Below are 20,465 nucleotides of genomic sequence, written 5' to 3'. Positions count from 1 at the left end.
GAATTTCATTTTGGCGACTGAAATCCAGTCGCCAAATTGGCGACTACCTGAAATCCGTCGCCAAATCTGAAAAATCAGTCGCCAAATTTGATACCCTTTTTAAAAAAAGTTAGTCGCCAAATTAGCGACTGATTTCAGTCGATAATTTGTTAATCAGTCGCCAAATTGGCGACTACTATTATCAGTCGCCAAATTTCGGTCGCCTGTTTTAGTTTTTCTTGTAGTGAGAGGAATATGCGTCAAATGTTTATACCCGTGAGGTTTTCAAGTAATTCCAACTAGAGGTCATTTGCTCAATCGATACATGTAAGACCGGGGGCTATGCTGAAGTCGATGGAGTTGAAGTGACTGTCGTTAAGGATTTAATCAGAGAGAAAAGTTTCAACGTAGAGTACAACCCAGGTAACAACATTTTGGCATAATCTTTATCTATGTGGTAGTTCACTGAAGTTGATAGATATCGTGCCAAAGTTACATTGTCTGAACATAGAAGTTATACAATTGTTCACTGAACTGCAGTTATCTGTTGTATAAATATGACTACATTTTGAATAACTTTAGTTTTCAGAATGTATAACTCTTGTTATTATATGTATAACTGATATGTTCATTTTATCTATACTTTTATCCCTCATTTTAGCTCGGTTTCTATTGATTATCATACTTTAATTAGTATATTTTTGAGCTAATTTTGTGTTCTAGGTGTATTGTTGTGTTTGTTACGGTTTTGTAGGAATCTAAGCATTTAGAGGCTTTATCCTATGATTTTGTACACCAAGTCCACTAAGCTAAACAAGGCCAAATATTGGATTAAGTATGTGAAGATTACTTGGGTTTTGCATGAAGATTAGTGGATTGAAGTAAGGAATTACAAATGAAGCCAAATGCAAAGTCAAGCCCAAAATAAAGGTCCATATCAAGGTGCAAGCATTGGATGCCAAGAAAGCTTAGGATGCTAGGAATTTAGAGCATTAACCGAGTGATTAATCGCACAATTAATCACCAACATTGGATACCCTTAGCAATTAAGAGGAGAATTAAGACAATTGACCGAGGATCACACGACCCCGATCGGGGCCGCCTAACTCCGATCGGGGTTGCATGACCATTGGTGCTTACGTTTTTCTCCTCCTCTCCTATAAATAGGAGAGGTATTCCTAGGTTTTGGGCATCCCATTTTTACGTCCAAGTTTACTACATTAAGCCTCAAGCATTATAAGTTTTCTCTCATTAGTTTTCATTTCAAGTTTAAGTTGCTTAAGCATTCCTTAGTTAATCTTTCAACAATTTGTATTTCAAGAGATTCTCAAGCATTTGTTATTCAATCCTTAGGTTTTAGTTATTTGTTCTTCCGTACAAGTCTTCCTTATTAAGGTATTTCCTATTACAAGTTTATAATTTACATCATTGCTTTAGTTATCACATAGTTATTATAATCAAGTATTTCATATTTACTTAGCTTTATTCTTTTCGTATGTTATATCACCTAATTAGCATAATTCATATAACCATGTTCAACATTACTTACAATTTAGTTTACATTTTACATCTTAGTATGGGTAGCTAAATTCTCTAGTCTAAAGGCTAGGGGAGCCATGCAAAATCAAACATATAATATGATTAAATAAAGTTCATAATAATATTGATCAATTGCTTCCATCACATGTTTGCTTTGTCACGCTTAATCTTTGATTATCGGCCGTAGTCGTAGATTAAAACTTGTTTATTCGTTCTAAAGTCGAGAGGCACGGAATTGAATTAGACTAAGCATGTGTGGTAGGACGACCTAGTCATGGACGAGAGTTTTTCTAGGACCCGGTCTATGGTTGATACTAATACCGTAAGGTGGGTATCTTTAAGCCTAAGTAGTTGACAAGATTATTAGTACCAAGTTTATCATGTTCATATGTTTACCTTTGCATGAGTGACCCGACCCCTTTAGACTATCTTTTATCATATTATTTACATTTCAATTTTCATTAATCATCAAACCAAACAAATCAAACCCAAAACGTAATCGACCTTGATAAAAATCCACCCATAGCAATTCACGACGTAATTCCCGTTTCCTTGTGTTCGACCCCTATTACTACATTAACTTGTGTCTAGGGAAATTATTTTTGCATAGGTACGCGATAAGCTTATCAAATTTTGGTGCCGTTGCCGGGGAAACGGTTTTATTGCTTTTTGGATTGTCGATTTTTATCTTATTTTCCTTTGTCTTGGGGAACACTTGTTCCTTGAGACCGTTACTAATCACTTCTCTAGAAATTGTTGTCTTATGCCCAGGTCCTCTCGAAGTGGAGAATTGCTTTCACCGGATTCCGATCCCGAGAAAACATTTAGGAGAAGACGACGTTTTTGGAGGGAAGTGAAAGAAGCCACTTCTCCCGTACAAGTTGAAAGTGCTAGAAAGTCTTATTTAGACGATCTAGAGGTTCTTGAAGAGGAGGAGGTTTCTTGTTCATCAACTCCACCACCATCATCATCTACTACCAAAAAGATGGTGAGACTTTCCGATCACTCAAAGCCCACCGCGGCCATGCTTCCGGCCGGAATCACAACCACTCAAATCACCGCGCCGGACTTCGAGATCAAACCGGCTTTCATTAGCCTTGTGGAGAGAAAGCAATTTGGAGGAAGTCCTTTGGAAGATCCAAATTTGCATGTGCAAAACTTTTGTGACTATTGCTCCATGATCCGTCAAACGGGCGTCACCCAAGTCCAAATAAGGGAAATACTTTTCCCTTTCTCTTTGAAGGACAAGGCCAAGCTTTGGATCAATAGCCTTGACCGCACCGCCATGGGAATTACCAATTGGGAGACATTGACTCTTGCTTTTTACCAAAAGTTTTTTCCACCGGAGAAAACTCAAACTTTGAGGAGCCAAATCACCGGATTCCGTCAACAAGCTCTTGAGAGCTTATATGAGGCTTGGGAGAGGTACAAAGAGCTTCAAAGGAAATGCCCACACCATGGGCTAGATGATTGGTTTCTAGCAATAACATTCTACAATGGATGTTGTGCCGAGTCCCGAAGGATTCTTGATTCCGCCAACAATGGGCGGTTTGATCAAATTGACACCGATCTTGCTCATTCCACGATCGAATCTATGGCGATCCATGAGGCCCAATATGTCAATTCCCGAGTTGTGCCATCTAAAGGTAAAGAAGAATCCTCTAACAACTCTGTTTTGCTAGCTCAAATTGCTTTGCTCCAACAACAATTGGCGGAAAGGGATGCTAGAGATTCCATTCAACAAGTTAATGCCATGTCTTCAACGAGCCAAATCGTTGTGTGTGAAGGTTGCGGAGGTGCGGGCCACTATGCCGCTCATTGCCAAGCTCCCATTGAAGAGGTAAATGCCTTTTTAGCTTTAAGACAAAATGCACAAAATGCTTATCCACCGGGTACATTCTCAAACACATATAACCCAAATTCAAGGTTTCACCCGAATATGTCTTATAGAAGCAACAATGTGCTAAATCCTCAACCACAACCCCCACCACAACAAAATGCCTATGTCCCTCAACAACAAAAATATATCCCTCCACCGGGGTATCAAAATCAACAAAGGCCCCCACAAAACAATTTCCAACAAACTCAACCTCCACAACAAAATGCCCAACAAAATAACCAAGAGGGAGGTAAGCTTGAGGGTTTGATAATCCGTATGCAAAAGGAATTGTTGGCTCAAATCCAAAAGAATGAGCAAGCTCAAAATGCCGCAATCAAAATGTTGGAGCAACAAATGGCTCAATTGGCCTCATCTAGCTCTTCAAGGAAATCGGGTCAACTACCCCCTCAAGGTGAGCAACCTCATGCTACCCTTAATGCTATCTCCTTAAGAAGTGGTACGAAATATGATGGGCCATCCATGCCCAAAGATGATGAGGAGGTACTTGTTGAGTTGGAGGTCTCTCCAAATGATAAGGAAGTTGAAGAAATTCCCAAGAAAGTGGATGACCCACTTGTTGTTGTTGAGAAAGACAAGGAAGTGGAGGATGCTCCTCCAAAGAAAGATGTTGAAGCAAAGATTACGGAAAAAGTCAAGGTGCCATTTCCTCATAGGTTGGCAAAGCATCAAAAGAATTCCCAATTCGGTAAATTCATGGAAGTTGTGAAGAATTTATAGGTAACCGTTCCTTTTACCGAATTAATCACTCAAATTCCATCTTACACTAAGTTCATGAAAGACATTTTAACTAAGAAGAGGACTTTTGATGAGGTTGAAACAATAGCTCTCACCGCCGAGGTGAGTGCTCTTTTGCAAAATAAGTCCCCTCCTAAGTTAAAAAATCCCGGTAGCTTTTCTATTCCATGCACAATTGGTACCTACCAAATTGATAAAGCCTTATGCGATTTAGGTGCTAGTGTGAGTGTCATACCTTACTCTATTTGTGCTAAGCTTAATATGGGAGTTTTAAAATGCACTAGTGTCACATTGCAAATGACGGACCATTCTGTAAAACGCCCTTTGGGAGTTTTGGAGGATGTTCCCGTTAAGGTTGGTAAGTTTTTCATTCCGGTTGATTTTATTGTTCTTGACATGGCCGAAGATGCCAAAATCCCAATCATTTTGGGAAGACCATTTTTATACACCGCGGGTGCATTGATTGATGTCAAGAACGGTAAAATTATATTGGAAGTGGGTGACGATAAGGTCACATATAATTTGAATAGTGCCATAAAGAGTCCTATGATAGAAGAGTCTTGTTATTCTATTGACATTTCGGATGTTGTTGACATTGTTATAGAAGACTCTACACCTCGATCTTTGTCTAAAGATCCCTTGGAGGCACTCTTGCTTTTAGAATTATTTGCAGGTGATGATGAGATTGGAAATGAGGAGATTGATGCTTTGGAGCAAGAATTGGATGGAGAGGAGCTATCATTGGAGGAGAGCTCACACTGTATAGGCTTGGTTGCTACACCGCAAGATGTTGAGGTACAAAAACCCGAGCTTAAGCCCCTTCCTTCCAATTTGAGGTATGCTTTTCTTGATAATGAGGGGATGTGTCCGGTAATCGTTAGTGCTAAATTAGATGAGTGTCAATTGGCTAAATTGCTTCATGTCTTGAGGTCTCACAAGAAAGCCATTGGTTACAAACTTGACGATTTAAAAGGCATAAGTCCCGAATTTTGCATGCACCGAATCAATCTTGAGGAAGATCATAAACCATGTGTCCAAGGTCAAAGACGACTGAATCCTAACATGCAAGAAGTGGTAAAAAAGGAAGTGCTTAAATTGTTAGATGCGGGAATTATCTATGCGATTTCCGATTCTAAATGGGTGAGTCCGGTCCAAGTGGTTCCTAAGAAAGGAGGAACCACCGTAGTAAAAAATGATAAAAATGAGTTAATTCCAACTAGAATTGTGACGGGTTGGAGAATGTGCATTGACTATAGGAAGCTAAATCTAGCCACCAAGAAAGACCACTACCCATTACCTTTTATTGACCAAATGTTGGAAAGGTTGGCATGTCACAAATACTTTTGCTACCTAGATGGCTATTCCGGGTTCTTTCAAATACCCATTCACCCGGATGACCAAGAGAAGACCACGTTTACATGTCCCTATGGTACATTTGCCTACCGTAGAATGCCTTTTGGTCTTTGTAATGCCCCTGCCACTTTCCAACGTTGCATGATAAGCATCTTTTCCGACTACATTGAGTCTATCATGGAGGTGTTTATGGATGATTTTAGTGTCTATGGTTCTTCTTTTGATGCTTGTTTGACTAACTTGTTCAAAGTTTTGAAGCGTTGTGAAGAAGTTGATTTGGTGTTGAATTGGGAAAAGTGCCACTTCATGGTAAATGAAGGAGTGGTACTTGGTCATATTGTTTCGGAAAGAGGAATTGAGGTGGACCGTGCTAAGGTCCAAGTTATTGAGCAACTACCCCCACCGGTAAATGTGAAGAGTGTAAGGAGTTTCCTAGGCCATGCGGGTTTCTACCGCCGTTTTATTAAAGATTTTTCTAAGATTGCCAAACCCCTTACGGAGCTTCTTTTAAAAGATGCTCCCTTTGTGTTTACTAATGATTGTCTTGAGTCTTTTAATAGGATCAAGAAGGCTTTGATTTCCGCACCTATCATCCAATCATCGGATTGGAACTTGCCATTCGAGATCATGTGTGATGCAAGTGACTATGCGGTAGGTGCCGTGCTAGGACAAAGAAAGGACAAGGTTCTCCATGCTATCTACTATGCTAGCAAAACATTGGATGCGGCTCAAATCAATTATGCCACGACGGAGAAAGAGCTACTTGCCATTGTCTATGCCTTAGACAAATTCCGCTCTTACTTGATTGGTTCCAAAGTCACTGTTCATACCGATCATGCCGCATTGAAGCATCTCCTAGCCAAACAAGAAGCTAAGCCAAGGTTGATAAGATGTATCTTGCTTTTGCAAGAATTTGATCTTGAGATTAAAGACAAGAAGGGGGCCGAAAATGTTGTTGCCGATCACTTATCCCGTTTGAAGTTCAAAGATGGAGGTATTGAATTACCTATTGATGATTCCTTCGCCGAAGATGTTCTAATGATGTTGGAAGCCAATACTCCTTGGTATGCCGACATAGACAACTACCTAGTTGGAAGAGAATTGCCACCCAACCTTTCATATCAACAAAGGAAGAAGTTCTTACATGATGCCAAGTTCTTCCTATGGGATGATCCACATTTGTTCAAACATTGCTCCGATGGACTATTCCGAAGATGTGTCCCACAATGGGATGTGAAGGGGGTGCTAGAAGGATGTCATTCTTCTCCTTATGGTGGTCATCATGGACCATCCAAGACCGTTGCAAAGGTGTTTCAATCCGGCTTCTATTGGCCAACCATGTTCCAAGATGCCAAAAATTTCGTGATGGCTTGTGATGCTTGCCAAAGGACGGGTTCCATATCAAGAAGACACGAGATGCCTCTCAATGGAATTTTGGAAGTGGAGGTATTCGATGTTTGGGGCATAGATTATCAAGGACCGTTTCCTTCCTCAAAAGGGAATCGGTATATTTTGGTTGCCGTTGATTATGTCTCTAAATGGGTAGAGGCAATTGCTACTCCTACCAATGATGCTCGCAACGTGATTAAATTGTTCAAGAAGATTATATTCCCGAGGTTCGGTGTTCCAAGAGCAATCATTAGTGATCGTGGTACTCACTTCGGTGAGAAACAACTTGATGCTTTGTTGGAAAAATATGGAGTCTATCATAGAAGAGGCTTGGCTTATCATCCACAAACTAGTGGCCAAGTAGAGGTTTCCAACCGTGAGATCAAGTCCATAATTGAGAAAGTTGTTGCCAAATCACGAAAGGATTGGAGTATGAAGCTCGATGATACCTTATGGGCCTACCGTACCGCGTTTAAGACACCTATTGGTACCTCACCATATAGGTTGGTCTATGAAAAGGCGTGTCATCTCCCCGTTGAGATGGAACAAAAGGCTTTTTGGGCCATTAAGGAGCTTAACATGGACCCGAAATTGAGTGGAGAGAAGCGGTTGTTGCAACTCAATGAGCTCGATGAATTCCGTTTACAAGCTTATGAGAGCTCTCGTCTCTACAAGGAGAGAACAAAGAGATGGCATGATAAGAAGATCTTGAACAAGGAATTTCAAATTGGTGACAAGGTCTTGCTTTTCAATTCCCGATACAAGCTATTTCCGGGAAAGTTACGATCACGGTGGACCGGTCCATATACCGTCACAAATGTCAACAAGTTTGATTCCGTTGAAGTAGTGACCACCAAGGGCGAAAAATTCAAAGCAAACGGTCATCGTTTGAAGCTCTACCATGAGAATGTGATCGTTGGTGTGATAGAGGAAATGACCATTCAACCTCTACCAAAGAAAGCTTAAACCGACTCAAGCTTTTTCGTCGTGCGGGACGTTAAACCAACGCTTCTTGGGAGGCAACCCAAGATTTTTATTGCTTTTATTTATTTTTGTTTTTGATTTTCTGCAATTTAATTGTTTTTCGTAGATTAGTAATAAAATACTCAACTTAACGATTTTTCTTTTGTGATTTTTAGGTGAAAATGAAGAAAGGAGAAAATGGAGTGCACTCGACACGCAACCCCATGCAAAAACCCCGTTCGGGGACGTGGTTTTCAAAAAAAAAAGAAAAACAAGACACCCCCTTATACGAGGAAGTCAAAAAGCGAATGCGTGGTCAACCCCGATCGGGGCCGCCTAACCCCGATCGGGGTCGTGGTACTGTAGCCTTTTTGCGATATTTGACGGGTAAGTAAAAAAAAATAAATTTTTCTAACATTCTTTTCTAACCCGACGACACTCCTCTTCTCTATCTTCATCATTTTTCTTCATTTTCCTACCTAAAATCACAAGGAAACTTCATTTTCTTCATTGATTTGCAAGCTTTGTTCAACCATTAACATCAAATTGGTAATATCTCTTCTCTTTTCTCTTTAAATTCATCTATTGCAATCAATTACTTGGATTATGCAAACCCTAAATCAATTTGGGGGAATTCGATTTTGTGCTTTTTAGTACTAGCAATTGGTTGTAGAATGGTTATTACATGTTTGTAGTGTGAATTAATTCACTAATTCATACTATTATGCCTATTAGGATGAATTTTGGTTTGCCTTAAGATGAATTTTGTCTTAAAATTTCAGAAATATGGCACCAAGAAAAGCTCCTTCACAAGGTGCTTCAAAGAGAAGGAGAGGTGAGGCGGAGCCTTCAAATGCGAAAGAAATGATGTCCACATGGAGGAAGTCCCACAATGGCATGACCCGGAATATCCAAATGTGATCTTTAATTCACTAGCTCAATACAGCAATTGGTTTATTCTGAAAAGCAAAGGTATGGAACCAACAAAATTCATTAACCAAGCATCTTTGAACAACATTGGAATAGAGAAAAATGTTAAAGCTTTGTTTAAAAATCTTGGCATGAAATCTTGTTATATCATGAATTATAAGACCTTCCCCGAACTCACACTTGAGTTCTTAAGCTCTTTCGAGTTTCATAGGTCTAGGAAACCCGGTTTCATTCTTTTTGTTACCTTTCGCTTATTTAATGAAGATCATAAGATGGACTTAGCGGATTTCGCCGCTATCTTTGATTTGCCTAGCAAAGACTTACCGACCGAATCACCCAATGATTATAACCCCATTTTGACTTGGGATGCCATTTCTCACTTGCCTTTTCCGGGTTTTGATCATACACCACATCAATTTATTCATTATCCCGACATAAGGATTTGGCAAAGGTTTATGGGATGGACCTTTTTTGGTAGAAATGAACCTCACTCGGTGAGGAAGATTGAGTTAGAAATCTTGGGTGCTTTCTTGAATGTTAATGGTGATGAGAAGTGGGGAATCAATATCCCCTACCACTTTGCGGTCCACTTGACCAAGCAAACTAATCCCAAGAATAGTTGCATTGTCCTAGGTGGTTTGGTCACTAAAATTTCTCACCATTTGTGTAGGTTTAATCAAGAAACTACCGGTTTGAGACCATTGCTTGAGTCTAGGTCTAGGGGAGTTGGTCTTGATTATGAGTACTTTCTTTCTTGTAATTGGTTTAAAGATGCCCATCCAAACATGATTTGGAAGATAGGTAGGCAAGACTCCATTCGTCTACCCGAGGAAAAGAAAGAAATAAAGGCTTTGGTTCATACTAAGCCTCGTCGTGGAAGTGACCCCTTTGTTAAACCGACCTACCATTTAGCCCTTAGAGATGAGTCCACCACCACCGTTGAGAGACGTGTGGGAGGTCAATCCTCCCAAGCACGTCATTCCACCTCTAGCATTGAGTCACCATCTAGCATAGAAATGATGAACATGATGCGAGAAATGAACTTAGGTGTTAATCAAATTCGTGATGACCAACGACTTGCATTACATCCTATTTATGATCATTTTGCTAGGCAAGGAGTTATCCAACCCGAGGGGCCACACCCTTCATTCTATACTTATCCTCCGGGTGGATTTCCTCCTCCATCTCCTATTCCCCCTTCCCCTCCTCACCATGATGCAGGTACATTTGCTCACTATGAGCCCGGCCCGGACTTTTGTGGTTCGGATTATGAGGTTGAGGCATTGCAAGGAGCCTATGGAGGCTATGGAGGATATGGTGGCTATGGTGGGATTAGTAGTTATGGTGATGGTCTTGGTAGTGTCCAAGATATTGGTGAGTATGTCACTCCTCTTCAAGAGGATGACTCAAGTGGAAGTGGCCAACAAGGAGAATCTAGTGGTAGTGGAAAGAAGAAGAAGAAAGGAAGGAAGGGGTTCAATTTTTGGCCCTTTTCTTAGTTGATCATTGAAGAAATCCCCCGAATTCATGCTAGCTTGGGGGGGGGGGGGGGCTAGCAAGTTGAGTAAGTTTTTAATTGCTTTGCATATTAGTTTAGATCTTGCAACCCATTAGACATAACCTCTAGTCCTTGCTTTGTGCTTTGAGCCATTTTTATGGTTTGATTGGGTGATTTGGATAGTTGGCACATTGAGGATAATGTGATGTTTAGCTTGGGGGGGGGGGGGGGGATTGCATTTGCATATAGCGTAGTTTGCATGTAGTGTAGAAAATTTGAAAATTTTTGAGAGAAATTTTTACTTTGTGCTTGCTTGTTGCCTACTTTCCTCTTTGCTTATCCTATTAATAGCTTGTTGCTAATGATTTATTCTTTAATGATGGGATATTAGCTACATGGGGATGTCTTGACATAGTAGGTAGGAGATGAAGAATGAACCGAATAGGCTTGATCTTGACTTGTGGCAAGCTACAAAATGGTAAGGTAGAACCTCCTTTAAGGCCATTTCATCTTTATTTGGTCTCACTTAGGTGAGTGTAGGTGTCTCCTTATAATGTGTGTTACATCAAAACGCACAAGTATGGTCTTCATGTCATTTCTTGGTAAGCATGCATTCATTTGTTTTAGCATTTTGGAGCCATTCACATGATATTTTAGCCTTTTTGACCCCTTCACAAAATTTATCCTTAGCTACATCATTGAAATTGCCTACCCTTGTTGAGCTAGTAGCTTTATTGGATAGTGTTAGGGTGCTCATTGGGATTTATTTGGTTGTTTGAAGTCATGTGAGCTTGGTCTTAATGCTCAAAAAAAAAAGAGAGAAAAAAAAAAGAGAAATGAGAAAAAAAATTGAAAAATTGGAAAATGAAGAAAGAAAAAAAATGAATGAATGAGAAAAAGCATGAAAAAAAAAGAAGTATGCATTGAAAAAGAAAAAAAAAAGAAAAAAAGAGAAGAAGAAAAGATATGAGAAATTCTCAAGCATTATTCATTATATTTTGGAGGAATTTCTTATGGTTTGAATTGAAAAAATTGGGTTAGAATTGGGATTGACCATCCTTGCATTTTGGTAGTTGCTAGCTTGACTTAGCTCCACATTACCATAACTCTTTTGTTCCCCCTTTTTACCCATGTTTATTTACCTTCTTCCTACCCATTTGGCTTCTTTATCATGCTTACATTTGATTGTCTTTGCTTGCTAGTTTTGACATGTTTACCATATTAGATTGCGGGCACATTGTTATAAGTTGAGGATAGTTGAGTGTTCATCCACAAAAATTGTCCTTTCACATATAAAAGAGTTTGAGTGTCCCGTGAGAGTCCATAAGTCGAAAGATCATGCAAGAGCTTAAAGGTTCATTCAAAGTTTTCTATGCTACGCCGTCGTGTAAATCTCATCCATGTCTTGCTTTATCCCTTGCCCATGTTGTTTCAGGTTTTTAAATCATTATGCTTAGCTTGTTTAGGATATAGCAATTGATGGAATTTGGTTTCTTGCTTGAGGACAAGCAAGGGTTTAGCTTGGGGGAGTTTGATATGTTCATTTTATATATACTTTTACCCCTCATTTTAGCTCGGTTTCTATTGATTATCATACTTTAATTAGTATATTTTTGAGCTAATTTTGTGTTCTAGGTGTATTGTTGTGTTTGTTACGGTTTTGTAGGAATCTAAGCATTTAGAGGCTTTTTCCTATGATTTTGTACACCAAGTCCACTAAGCTAAACAAGGCCAAATATTGGACTAAGTATGTGAAGATTACTTGGGTTTTGCATGAAGATTAGTGGATTGAAGTAAGGAATTACAAATGAAGCCAAATGCAAAGTCAAGCCCAAAATAAAGGTCCATATCAAGGTGAAAGCATTGGATGCCAAGAGAGCTTAGGATGCTAGGAATTTAGAGCATTAACCGGGTGATTAATCGCACAATTAATCACCAACATTGGATACCCTTAGCAATTAAGAGGAGAATTAAGACAATTGACCGAGGATCACACGACCCCGATCGGGGCCGCCTAACCCCGATCGGGGTTGCATGACCATTGGTGCTTACGTTTTTCTCCTCCTCTCCTATAAATAGGAGAGGTATTCCTAGGTTTTGGGCATCCCATTTTTACGTCCAAGTTTACTACATTAAGCCTCAAGCATTATAAGTTTTCTCTCATTAGTTTTCATTTCAAGTTTAAGTTGTTTAAGCATTCCTTAGTTAATCTTTCAACAATTTGTATTTCAAGAGATTCTCAAGCATTTGTTATTCAATCCTTTGGTTTTAGTTATTTGTTCTTCCATACAAGTCTTCCTTATTAAGGTATTTCCTATTACAAGTTTACAATTTACATCATTGCTTTAGTTATCACATAGTTATTATAATCAAGTATTTCATATTTACTTAGCTTTATTCTTTTCGTATGTTATATCACCTAATTAGCATAATTCATATAACCATGTTCAACATTACTTACAATTTAGTTTACATTTTACATCTTAGTATGAGTAGCTAAATTCTCTAGTCTAAAGGCTAGGGGAGCCATGCAAAATCAAACATATAATATGATTAAATAAAGTTCATAATAATATTGATCAATTGCTTCCATCACATGTTTGCTTTGTCACGCTTAATCTTTGATTATCGACCGTAGTCGTAGATTAAAACTTGTTTATTCGTCCTAAAGTCGAGAGGCACGGAATTGAATTAGACTAAGCATGTGTGGTAGGACGACCTAGTCATGGACGAGAGTTTTTCTAGGACCCGGTCTATGGTTGATACTAATACCGTAAGGTGGGTATCTTTAAGCCTAAGTAGTTGACAAGATTATTAGTACCAAGTTTATCATGTTCATATGTTTACCTTTGCATGAGTGACCCAACCCCTTTAGACTATCTTTTATCATATTATTTACATTTCAATTTTCATTAATCATCAAACCAAACAAATCAAACCCAAAACGTAATCGACCTTAATAAAAATCCACCCATAGCAATTCACGACGTAATTCCCGTTTCCTTGTGTTCGACCCCTATTACTACATTAACTTGTGTCTAGGGAAATTATTTTTGCATAGGTACGCGATAAGCCTATCAATAACTCTACTTGCAGAATGTATAACTCTTGTTGCCATAGGTATAACTCTACTTGCAGAATGTATAACTCTTGTTTCCATATGTATAACTCTACTTTCAGAATAACTTTAGAAGTTATACACTTGTTCACTGAACTGCAGTTATTTGTAGTATAAATCTGATTACATTTTGAATAACTTTAGCTTTCAGAATGTATAACTCTTGTTATTATATGTATATCTCTACTTGCAGAATGTATAACTCTTGTTGCCATATGTATAACTCTACCTTGATAATGTTTAACTCTTATTATTATATGTATAAGACTACTATATGGATGGAGACGTTATTTTGATGATAACAACTTCATAATTTAATTTGATTACAGGGACACTGGCTACACGGTGCAGCTGTATGATGCTTGAAAGGATGGGAATTCTGTGCCGACATATAGTATGGATTTTGTCGGCTAACGGCAAGAAGACAATTTCAGATGATTACGTTTCTACAAGATGGAGAAAAGATGCATTGCAATTCAGATTATCAGAATGTGATGGTGAACAAACGGATTCAAATAGTAGCGCCGATGGAAAAGAAGTTGAGATGGTGAAGTTGTGGTCAGAAGTTCATGCGACCATTGGTTTACTTCGTGGCATGAGTGTGACTGAAGTTGTGAACTTAAGCTCCTTAATTAGAGAGTTCAAGGAGAAACTTTTACCGTACAAGAAAGATTTAACTAAGCAGCAGGAATTCGAGCAAATTCTTGGTTTCCCCGCCAGTGATGAGGTAACAATACTTCCACCAAAATAATCCAAAAACAAACACAGCGGTAAAAGAATGGTGTCAGCTAAGGCTAAAGTCATTGCCTTGGCTTGTAAGCCAAAGCGCATGTGTAATAACTGCAAAAAAATGGCACACCACGATAAATGGAACTGCCCTAACCCATTTTCTGAGCATCCACCGTCTTCACCAACATCTGAAGGAGTAGAACAACAAGAAGAAGAAGAAGAAGAAGAAGAAGAAGAAGAAGAAGAAGAAGAAGAAGAAGAAGAAGAAGAAGAAGAAGAAGAAGAAGAAGAAGAAGAAGAAGAAGACGAAGAAGAATAGAGAAACTTAACAGGCTGTAGTAGTAGGCAGTAGAAAAATACCTCCGTCTCAACAAATTATTTACAATCTTTTTTTCTTTAAAAGGTAAAAAATCTGGTGAGACGGAAAGGGTATTCAGTAGCTAGCTTTTGTCTATTTTGAATGGAGTTTGCACTTAAATGATGTAATTTGGTAACTTCACCTTCCAGATTGTATAACTTCAGTAATATGAGTGTTAAATTTCAAGCTAATGTTGTATAACTCTTTTACACAATTTGGATGACTTTGTACGAAACCCATTTTGGTAGCTTGTTGTTCATGGCAAAAACTCCAATATTTAAAAGTTTGATAAAGAACGAATTATAACTTCAGTGGGTTTAAGTAAAACTCTTACCCATATATGGATAATTGTACTTCACAGAGTGTATAACTCTTATAGTTATCTGTATAACACTTCTAATTATGTGTATCTATTGCCCTTGTTTCTATAATTGTCGATATATTTGACTAAAGTCATGTGTTGTATAACTCTTGTACACAATTTGTATAACTCTTGTTATTTTTTGTATAACTCATAACTGTCTATTAAATTTTGCTTTTTTCATAACTGCAGTCATGTGTTGTATAACTCTTGTACACAATTTGTATAACTTTACTTCACAGAGTGTATAACTCTTATACTTATCTGTATAACTTGGATTTTAATTATAACAGACCAAGATGATATAATAACAATCTATTCCAAAAAAGTTGTCTAAGTTATTAAGGAGTTTCTTGACAACATACTAAAGTTGCAAAAACAGAGACTACAAAATGAATGGAAATACATTCTATTTTTTCCCAGGTTTTTTCTCTGTTTTCATCGCCATTTTTCGTCTGGCTTCTAGTTGCTTCAGGATCTGGTCTTTCTCGCCAATGAAACCATTGACCTTGGTCAGAACTCCTTACCCGATGATGTTCATGTCAGCTAATACAAGTGTCGCTGTCAGCTGGATTACCAAATATCGACGGTTCACCTTCCTCTCAAGATCAACATGACCAAAACTATTACCCTCGTACATTAACATGTGCATCATTGTGAACAAGCCAGACTCGGTATCGTTGATCGTTTGCTTATGCCAAGCAAACTGGACCTGACGAAACTGGTACTCGGGTAGGAATTTCCCTCTGTCCTCGTCCCTAGACTCCAGATAGTCGCTCATGAGGCTCGCCTGGCACAAACAAGAAACGTCAAAAAGTGAAATTGTAAAGCGGTAACAACACTTTTGAGTTGAACGTAATTACAATTTAATTCCACTTACAATTATGTGACACGCTTTGCATATCTCCGACTGGCCCGGATTTGAGTAGTACTTATTGTCAAGAAGATCAATCGTACGTAAATTAAAGTTGATACACGCACATGCATAATGGGCTTCAATCTTAATGGGTACGAAGATTAAATCAGCCTTTAAGCTGAAATCAGATCCACTGTCGATTCTGAAGACATCCCACACATTGTACAACCTTTCGGTGTTCTGTGTTTGTTGGACAGGGTTTCGTACAAAGTTCAAGATTATTTCCTGCTCAAGTAGAAGTATATGTATGAGAATACCAGAGGAGTTATAGGGGTTGTGCAATGGAGTTGCACAGTAACTCTTATAGCATATTGAAGTATGACTAAGTTCATACTGGCTGTTAATAACTTCTCAAAACAAAATGTGTAACTCCATAGAGGGTATGTATAACTTTAGTCATATTTTCCATTGTGAAAGTTTTAAATATCATACCCTCAATGTATAACTCTAAAGAGGGTATGTGAAACTCTTATAGCATATTAAAGGATTGATTACAACCATACCATATGACGGATACCGAAGAAAGACGAACGAGAAAACGCACACTCCTCTGCCTCCAAACGATTAAGCAACAAGGACCAACACTCAATCACTGAATCATCCATTGGCGTCTCAGGGAGCATGGACAACATTTGCAACCTATTAATTGTTGCGTGCCGGGAATAGTTCACAAGTAGTTCACCGTGGTTCGGATAAAGTGTTAATCGAGGCTATTATAACGTCTACTAAATGGGAAGGTAATCGCTATTAAAATGATCGCATAACTTCGGTGATGAAACATATAATCTAGATTAGGAATGTGTAACTCCATTAACGATATGTATAACTTTAGTTGGTAAAGTTATACATTTCATAGTTGAAGTTATACAAAGCATAAAACAGTACTCAAGTGGTTATGTTGATTTTAGACAGCTTACCCATTTGGAAATTTGTAGTCATCAAGGAAAACGTAATCAGCCACTTGTTTGCGATACACCGGGATATCCTTAATTAATGCCTTGTTTAACTTGAGCATCTTGGCGACCACTGTAAGGTCGGCGTCTGGTTCCCCGCAATATGTGGTGCAACCAAGACCATCGCCCTTACCCCGGGAGCGGCTATTAACAGCTGAGAGGGCTCGACTAGACGGCGTCCGGCCCAGGGCTACTTGGAAAGGTGGAGTCCGATAGGTTGAACTGACTTTAGAGTAAGGGCGTTTAGCAGAACTGTTCTCTCCGGCGATTCCGACACCTCTCTTCCTTCCACTTGTGTTGCCGGCTAACTTATGTGCCTCACGCAGCGACTCCATTTCACGGTCTTTAACCTCCTTAAAAGTTGTTACCCTAGATAACACAGCTTCCCTATCCACGTTAATGTCACTGAAGACAAGGGTGGCAGCAACTTCCGCTCGCATGAGGTCATTGCTGTCCTTTGTCCCTATGGTACACTCGAATGGCTCTCCACGTTATAGCAACATATGAACCATGACGTAAAGATCACAGTCATTATCAGTATACCCTGCTCCCTGCCAGTTGAATTTAATGTTTACAAAAGGAAAACCTTCAACTTTCTTCCCTTTGTCGAGCCCTTCGGAGACCATATACTTTCCCATCGCATCAGCCTAGCAGAAGTTAGGCAAGGCGTTTAAAAGGGGAAGACCAATTAACAAAACAATCGAGCTGAAAATTAATCTAGTCACCAGTTTTATAAGTCTTACGATGTCTGCGCAATCCCTCCATATGGTAATTTCATAAGATCGTCCTCGTAAGAACGATTATCAAGGTACTCGATCCGCTCGTAGAGGAAATTTATGCAAATGCAAGAGTAGTGATCTTGATCGCCAAAGATTAACTACACGGGACGAAAACCTACAAACATGCACCAAAAGTCTAAGAGTTATAAAACATTATTAGAAGCTTAGAGGTATACATATTGTGCATAATTGGAATTATACATTCTATGGTTAGAGTTATACATTATATGTCTAGAGTTGTACATTATATTTCTAGAGTTATACATTATATGCCTAGAGTTGTAAAGTATATGCTCAGGGTTTTGATGAGTGGTTAACTTCAATCCATAACTCTAGGCATAAAATGTATAACTCTAACCATACAATGTATAACTCACTGCACATAATGTACAATTGTAAGCATATACTGTATAACTCTAAACATATGCTTACAGTTGCACATTATGTGCAGTGAGTTATACATTCTATGGTTAGAGTTATACATTATATACCTAGAGTTATGGAGTGAAGTTAGTCACTCATCAAAACTCTAAGCATATACTGTATAACTCTAGGCAAATAATGTATAACTCCCGTATGGAAATGTCTCTATATTGATATCTGAGCTCACCATATCAGAGTCCAGTTGGAATGGACTAGAACACGACTCTTGCCACATGTCCCACGAGACACAAAAGCCTTCAGATTGTTCAACAACCACGTTTTTTTTTTCCTGCCTTGCCAAATTGCAATTGCTAGGTCCTATAAAAATAATAGACGGGGGTTGTCAGCCTATATCACAAGTTACGTACATTTTGTCACAAAATAACTTGCGGAGTTCGAGCACACTTACAGCGTGACCTAGGCCAAAGAAACAGCGCGAACTTGCAATACAATTTCCGGTGTTCGCGTGCGTAAGCTGATTGAGTAGTACAGACCAAAATCGATGACATTGGCCATAATCAAACCCGGGCATCAACGTCTGGAGATCAATACGCGTTCTGCAATTTGGGGTGTTATATGTGACCAATTGTTCCCTACAAAGGATTAGCAAAATGAGACACGCAGAAAGTGTTGTTCATGACATGTTTCACTGTCGTATTTTTTTTTTTAGGTGAAATGTGAGAATATATATATCAAAAAAAGACAAAATGTCAAAATTTACAACCACACATAGTTATAACAAGTATTAACATAAGCCGTTAATACAAATATAACTCAGACAAAAAAAAAGAACAAATATGCAAAGAAATCCACAAATATCCATCTGTTTGCCCAACAATAGAGTTTATACAACCCCATTTGTTCAGCCATTCACGTTCTCCTCTCTGCATATTCCTGCCAACCATGCTCTTGATTCTATGCTTAGCTTCTTTTATCATTCTCTCAGCCAGGCCAGCTAGCTTAACCAGGACTCCATTCATTCTTGCATTGTTCCTCTGCTGCCAGATGTAGTAGCAACAAGCAGCCCAAATCATAGCATGAGCCTGAGATTTCACTCCCATTCTCCCTGTAATATTCACTGTCGTATTGAAATATAGGTATAACTTATCTTTTACTTACTCTTTATTATGGTCATGGAATTGATCAAAGACGTAATCCATTACATCCTTCCTCACCCTGAAAACCGTCCTGAAACGTTTCTTATTAAATCGCAGCAACTGTGAGCATACGTGCTGGTCAGGTTCGAGTGCCCCATAATCCTCAGAACAACCTAGGTTCTCAGGTACAATCATTGTTGTCAGAATCCCGATTCGATTCTATGATTCTACGACTTTACGATTCAAAAAAGCTTGTCCGATCCCGGATCCTACGATTCTATCAAGTTTGTAGAATCTTACGATCCTATTTATTTGAAATTTTCTAGAGGTAGGATCATAATACGATTCTACGATCTTACGATCCTACGATCCGACTCCATAGTAAACATATTAAAATAAATTTTTATATAACGACATCGTAAAATCCAAATTTCATGTCATTTGTAGAAACATGTTCATGAAATGATACTAAACTCATTAATTATCAATATTTTGGGAATAAATAAGTGTTATGATCTTCATTTATATATATTTACCAAATAAATAACTATATTTAGTGAATTTGTAGAATCTTACGATTCTACGATCCGATTCTACCGATTAGATCCAACCCTCCCCATCGATTCAAAGTAGAATCCCGATCCTGACAACATTGGGTACAATGTCCATACACGGAAGGGGGACAGTTGAATGAAGTAAGAAAGGATGGTGGATCATGTCACATCGCGGCACATAAATAGGGGGGGAGGGGGGGGGGGGGGGATGGTGCAACCGGCTCCACCCTAGCACCAGCGATTTCAACTACCACGCCTTCTTTGGCGGCACTAATCGTTCGCTCATCAACCCCGGCAAATGCCTCATTCACATTTTCCGTGCTCATGAAAGTCAGAGGGATGTGATTTCCACTCCATTCCGTTGAAGGATCCCCCGGGGTGACCTCCGCACCATCGACAACAACTACGTGTTCACCCCCGTTGTTAGAATGTTGTTCAACATTCTCAATTACATCCTTTAGTACAGTGGCCTGAATGAAAAATAATAAAATAAACACCATGCTTTTGTATCAAAAAAGTTACAGGTATAACTCTAAAAGTGATACAAAGAGGTCACAGAGTTACAGAAACAATGAATTACAGTTATACATAGAAGGGCAAGAGTTATACACATGTGTGAAGTATTACAAATATGCTATAAGAGTTATACATATTTGAGTTAAATTTATACACATATGGTTAAGAGTTGTACCAAACGGCTGTTGCAGTTGTACAGATTGAAAAATAAAGTTATACAAAGAGGCACTACAGTTACAAGGCCTCATCATAAGTTTCAACAAAGTTATACATAATACACTTAGAGTTATACACGTAGAGTTAAAAAAAACGAATGTATAACAAGTATTTAGCACAAATTAATAAACTTACCTCGCCACCAGGACCACTCCCGTC

The 20,465-nt window shown here is 38.7% G+C and overlaps 1 non-coding gene across 1 annotated transcript; it reads right to left on the bottom strand.

Moving 5' to 3' along the window:
* Positions 1 to 2,875: 2,875 nt before the first annotated feature.
* Positions 2,876 to 2,982, bottom strand: LOC141624956 (small nucleolar RNA R71). Its single transcript, XR_012534759.1, has one exon. It is a non-coding gene; the product is annotated as a small nucleolar RNA R71 (small nucleolar RNA).
* Positions 2,983 to 20,465: the final 17,483 nt, after the last annotated feature.

The sequence above is a fragment of the Silene latifolia genome, chromosome X (genome assembly GCF_048544455.1).
Source record: "Silene latifolia isolate original U9 population chromosome X, ASM4854445v1, whole genome shotgun sequence".
NCBI classification, from domain to species: domain Eukaryota; kingdom Viridiplantae; phylum Streptophyta; class Magnoliopsida; order Caryophyllales; family Caryophyllaceae; genus Silene; species Silene latifolia.
Note: the sequence above shows the minus strand (reverse complement) of the source record. Positions and strands in the feature narration are given on the sequence as shown.